The 6,219-nt window shown below is 40.0% G+C and overlaps 1 protein-coding gene across 1 annotated transcript in view; it reads right to left on the bottom strand.

Annotated features, from left to right (window-relative positions):
• Positions 1 to 6,219, bottom strand: part of DPPA2 (developmental pluripotency associated 2) — a 70,398-nt gene that overhangs the window by 1,945 nt on the left and 62,234 nt on the right. The gene's annotated exons all lie outside the window — the stretch shown is intronic.

The raw sequence follows: 6,219 nt of genomic DNA, 5'->3' as shown, positions 1-6,219 counted from the left end.
TATATATATATATATATTTACCATTTCAATACTTTTTACATGTACAGTTCAATGACATTAATAATGATTATCATGTTGTTCAACAATCACAGTTATGTTTCCAGATTTTTCCATCACCCTTAATAGAAGCTCACATCTAACTATACTTTTGCTGTCTCCATTGCCCACCTCTTCTGATTCAATTTAGAGTTCTGTCCACAGCCTTTTTTCTTACTCAGTTTATATGGTAATGATTCCCAAAAGTTGTTTATCTCTAATCTAAAAGTATTGTTGTTAACAATAACATAACAATATACTTTTCTCAGACCTCATGATCTATGTCTGAGTATGTACCAAGTATCACATATTCTTCCCCTCTTCTACCTTCTAAGACAGTATTATGCTTCCTTTACTCCCTCATCTCTTGAATTTATTCCATTCCTCTTTAAATTTTTTGTTATCTTTCCTGAATTATAATAATCTCTCATCTACTCCCTAATCTGGTCTGTTGCAAAATTTCAGTTTACTTTCTACAATAAAACTTTAATACTCTACCTCCATGTCTTTCTCACACTTTCCAGCCAACTTCCTCACCTAAGCTGAATTTAGTACTCGTGAATGGACAATAGGAGTTCTGTGTTGTTGTTGTTGTCAGTTGCCATCCAATCAATGTGGATTCATGGTAACCCCATTTTGTGCAGAGTAGAACTGCTCCATAAGGTTTTCAAGACTGTGACCTTTTGGAAGTAGATTGCCAGGCCTGTGTCTTCAATGCACCTCTGGATAGGTTTGACTGCCAACATTTCAGCTAGCAGTTGAGCACTTAACTGTTTTCACTACCCAAGGACTCATAGTTTATATGAAATCCAACACAGTGTAAGTATTTATGCCCAGTGTATACTTTTCTGAGAAGAGAGTACATGGTTATCATTATATTCTCAAAAAGTGTCCCAAAAGTGACAGAAAAATAATGACCTACAGGATAATATCTGAGACCTTTGCCATAGGTATAAAACCCTTCATGATCTGCTTCTCTTCTCCTGAAACTTATTTCTCAATATAAGCATCAATCATACTGACCTATCTGCGGTTTCTAAATATGGTAAACCTTTCATTTCCACATGCATGGGCTGTTCCCACTACTGATATACAAAAATGATTACTTTTCCAACTCGTAAACTCTTCTTTAGTTCATGTAATCTCCTCTAAATTTTCCCTAAGCTACTCCAATATAGGTGCTTGACATATGTTTTCATAGCATCTCTTACTTATTTCCATTTAGGCATGTTGCGCAGATTTTATCTTACTAATCTTTGTATCCCCAGGTGGGTATCTGACATATAGTAAGAATTTTTAATATGGTTTTTGTTTGTTTAGCTTTTTTCTTTCCCTTTAACATAGGTGTTATGGATTGAACTGCATCCTCCCAAAATATATATTGGAATATTAATCCTTATGCCTGTGAATGAAATCCCATGTGGGAATAGGGTTTTCCTTGTTATGATAATGAGGCCAACTCAGTGCAAGGTGTGTCTTAAACCTCATAACTTTTAAGATGTAAAAAGAACAAAGTAAACACAGTGAGCAAGCACAAATAGGGTAAAGTAATCTCCAGGGAATGCTAGACTAAAGAAGCTGAAACAAGGATTTTTCCCCAGAGCAGACAGAAGGAGCTTTCCCCTAGCGCCATTGCCCTGAATTCGGACTTCTGGCCTCCTAAACCATGAGCCATCAGATAGATGTTGGCTGAAAGCAAAGAATACTAGAAAGATGATCACCTGTGTTTTACAGCTTTTGTAAAGGCTTCAACTTTGTGCATCATAGCAAATTATGGATAACATTATGAAGAATGTGAATTCCAGAACACGTAATTGTGCTCGTGAGGAACCTATACATAGACCAAGAGGCAGTCATTTGAACAGAACAAGGGATGCTGTGCAGTTTGAAATTAGGAAAGGAATGTGTCAGGGTTGTAACCTTTCACCACACTTATTCAATCTGTAGGCTAAGCAAATAATCTAGGAAGCTGGGCAACATGGAGAAGATGCCACATCAAGACTGGAGCAACATTAACAACCTGCAATATCCAGATCACAATCTAGCTTTCTGAAAACAAAGATGACTTGAAGCATTTACTGACAAATATAAAAAACTACAGCCTTCACTATGGATCAGACCTCAACAAAAATTAAAATGCTCATAACTGGACCAATAAGTGGCATCATGATAAATGGAGAAAAGACTGAAGTTGTCAGAGAATTCATTTTACTTGGATCCACAATCAACACTCATGCAAACAGCCATCAAGAAATCAGAAGACATATTGAACTGGGCAGATGTGCTGCAAAAGACCTCTTTAAAGTGATAAAAGAGCAAAGATGTCACTTTGAAGACTAGGGTACACCTAACCAAGCCATGGTATTTTCAATAGTCTCATGTGAAAGCTGGACAATGAATAAGGAAGACTGAAGAAGAATGATTGAATTATTATGTTGGCAAAGAATACTGAAAATACCACAGACTGCCAGAAGAACCAATGAATCTGTCCTGGAAGATGTTCAGCCAGATTGCTCCTTAGAAGTGAGAATGGCCAGACTTTGTCTCACATGTTTTGATCATGTCAGAATGAACCAGTCCCTAGAGAAGGAGATCATGCCTGGTTAGCAAAAAAGAGGAAGACCCACAATGAGATCGATTAACTTAGTGGTTGCAACAATGGACTCAAGCACAGCTAAGATTGTGAGGATGGTTCAAGAACAGGCAGTGTTTCGTTCTGTTGTACCTATAGGGTCTTTATAAGTTGGAGCCAACTTAACGGCACCTAAAAACAACAACAACAAACTATGAGAATGCATTTCTGTTTGTTAACATCACCCACTTTTAGGACTTCTTTTACAGGAGCACTAAGAAACTAAAACAGGTTTCTCTAAAATTGAGGTAGAGCTAAGGTCCTAATATGTTAAGATTCTTTAAGACTGCTAAGAAGTAACCACATATATACCAGTACCAATGGTTGCTGAGTCGATTCTGTTTCATGGTGGACTCATGTGTGTCAGAGTAGAACTGTCCTCCAGTAGGGTTTTTCAATGACTAATTATTTGAAGTAGAACATTAGGTCTTTCTTTTGAAGTGCCTCTGGGTAGACTCAAACTTCTCAACCTTCTGGTTAACAGTCAAGCACTGGACATGAACTGTTTATAACACCCTGAGACTAACCATAAGTATGTCTGAGTTTCAATCCTCTACCAAGATCTTTTCACTTCCTATTTCTTGTCTCATCTACATGGCTAATTTAAGAAGGGCATGTTTCCCTTACTAAATTCCTTTACTAAATGTATTTCTTTACTAAATTATTTATGTATGTCAGATACCCACCTGGACATCTATTTTTCTATGTGTTATGCTTAGAAAGACATTTCAGGGTTACCTCTTAGCACATTCAGGACACAACATATTATCTTCTAGGTCTGGGGATGGGAAAATGCAAGCCGGTAACAGAAAGAGAGAGATCATGCTCTTGGGAGTGTCTGGCACCCAGACTTGACCTGCATGGAACTGCAGGCGAACCCAACCCTCTGTTTCTGCAGGGAGAATTCTGCCATGGACTACACACCATCTGCCACCTGCAGAAAGAAAGAGAAGTAAACATAACTAACAGATTAAGGAATAGTGCCCCCAATCCAACCTCTCAGTCAATAACTGTTTATTTTGCTTTTATATTAAGCTAACAAATCAATTAAATGAGAAACATGAAAATGTAGACTAAAAGCCACGGTAATGTCATTATTATATAGCATGAGGGAAGACAACAGTTAATTTTTTAGAATTCTTGCTTTGTGCTCTGGATTTTGGTACATAACTTGCATTTAATAATGTTGTTTTGGTTACTTCATGCCACTCTAACAGAAATATCACAGATGGATGGCTTTAACAAACAGGAGTTTATCCTCTTACAGTTTTAGAGGCTAGTCTGAGTTCAAAGTGCCAAGCTCTAGGGGCTGAGTGAAAGGCCTTTGACCTTGGTCTTTAGCTCTGCCTCTTGCTCCTGGCCCACTGGAGCTAGAGATGTCTCTCTGTTCAGGCAGCTGCTGATGCTGAGGCTAACAAGCCCAAGGAAGACAAATAAAATGGCACAGTCCTGATATTACCAAACAACATGGCAGGCCACTAGTTCAAGTTGAGAGACAGTCCAAGATCAGTAGGAAACATGGCACGATGCCATATGAAGACTCGGCTACATGCAGGGTCCAAATGTGCCAAAAAGCTGCAGACATTCCCAAAGCTTCTGCTTATATACTGGAAGCAGACCACATCCCTAAAGCAGCTACTCAGCTACTCATGGCAGGTTCCACCATGGAGTTTATTGCTAGTTTCATCATGGGGAAGAACTACAACCAGCTGCCCAACCACTCAAATCCAGGCCCAGCCAAGTTGACACATAACCTTAACTATCATAAATGTATTTATTCTTAAGAACACTATTAATATATACCTTTTCTTTGCTCTTATTATCTACAGATGAAAGTGAAATTTAGTGTTCAATATAATAACTTCCCCAGAGCTAAGATATGCATTAAAGCACTCTTATTCACAATTCATTTCCCTAACTACTACACATACTGGCCTTAACTATAGAAAACAAGAAAGAAAAGGCTTTCTTAAAAAGTGTAAGGAATTTGTGCATGTATGTACACAAAGATATACACAAGGATGTTTATAGCAGCTTAAATAGACAAATAAATTGGGTATAGTCATCCTATGTGCTAAAGGGGCAAGGAGGCTGCCTCTCCTGACCTCCTCTAACCCCACAAGACAAAGACAGAATCACCATCAGTAGCCCAAGACTTATCCCTGCGAGGCCAGACATGCTGCATCCCTCTAGCCCTTTCACCAACTCTGACACCAACCATTCCTCCTACAGCACCCACCACCTCTTTGCTGGGCTCAATAATTTGCTGCAGTGGCCACACAGAGCTCATGAATTATGAGGTTTATTAGAGAAGCAACAGGCTACAATTTAAATTCAGGAAGATGCTAAGTGTCTCTCAGCTCACCATCTCTCAGCCGACAGTCTCTCAGTCTCTCTCCCAGCAGTGCATGTCTCTTGGTGTCTCTCTCCCAGCAATGCATCTCTTGTGTGTCTCTCCTGGCAGTGTGTGTCTCTTGCATCTGTCTCCCAGCAGTGTGTCTCTCATACCTCTCTCTCAGTAATGCGTGTCTCTTGTGTCTCCCAGCTGGGAGTGAGAAACTCCTTCTGCCTCTAGGAGGGCTCCTTTTAGCCTGGCAGAGTAACCAAATTAACCAAGCCCAACATCAGAATTCTATACACCTGAGAAGGAGTGAACTTCCCAGAAAAGTACTTCATGCTGCTCCAAACAGAAATACCCCAGGTGGATAACTTTAACAATCAGGAGTTACTCAGTTGCTCACAGCAAATTCCACCATGGAGTTTACAAAGACTTATGGCTAGAAAAGCCACACTGTGTAATTTACTACACCACAGGCCACTACCTGGCTTTTCTAGCCATTATCCCTTTTATACTTTAAAAATTAACATCCTCTTCACCATCAGTTTAAGAATAACCACACCCATGAAAGTGTGTAAGCCAGCCACTTTATGCCTTTATCTTCCCCCATTTTAGATAGCCAATTTTTAATTTGCCCATCCCTATCAAACCAGTACTCTGAGGAGACATGCATGTTCTTTTCTCACTGAAGAATCTTCTGTTCTGCTTGGCAACTTTGGGCATCTGCATCCATAAACAAGCAAAGACCAGCCTAGCACAAGCCATCAAATTGCAGCAACTTAACACTAGCTCATTGCCAAACATCTTTCTCTTCATTTGGTCAGGTTCTGGTCAGCTCAGCCCTAGCCATCCCAGCTACGTCATGGGTACCAGCTGCCAAGTTTGGGAGTCACACTCTTCCCTTCACTTCAAACCAGCCAGCACCTTCTCTTATATCCTCAGTCCACAGAGACTATTTCAATGCCTGTAGGCTCACAACTCCTTGCATTTCAGACCAGCCAGCCCTTCCTCTCATTCCCAGCCTCCGTGGCCTAGGTCAAAGAATACCAAACTCAGCCTGTTTCTTCTTTGCTGCATATCCCTCATTTCCACTCAACTGGACCCAGGTGGTCACAAGTGAACAGAATACAAACCTACTACTGACTGGCTTCCTTTAACTTTCAGTCCTGGAAGGGGATTTTCTCATGGACCATGACCTTACTGCATTGATGAA

Source organism: Orycteropus afer, unplaced genomic scaffold (assembly GCF_000298275.1).
Source record: "Orycteropus afer afer isolate SDZICR_OR568_19922 unplaced genomic scaffold, OryAfe1.0 scaffold00166, whole genome shotgun sequence".
Taxonomy (NCBI): Eukaryota; Metazoa; Chordata; class Mammalia; order Tubulidentata; family Orycteropodidae; genus Orycteropus; species Orycteropus afer.
Note: the sequence above shows the minus strand (reverse complement) of the source record. Positions and strands in the feature narration are given on the sequence as shown.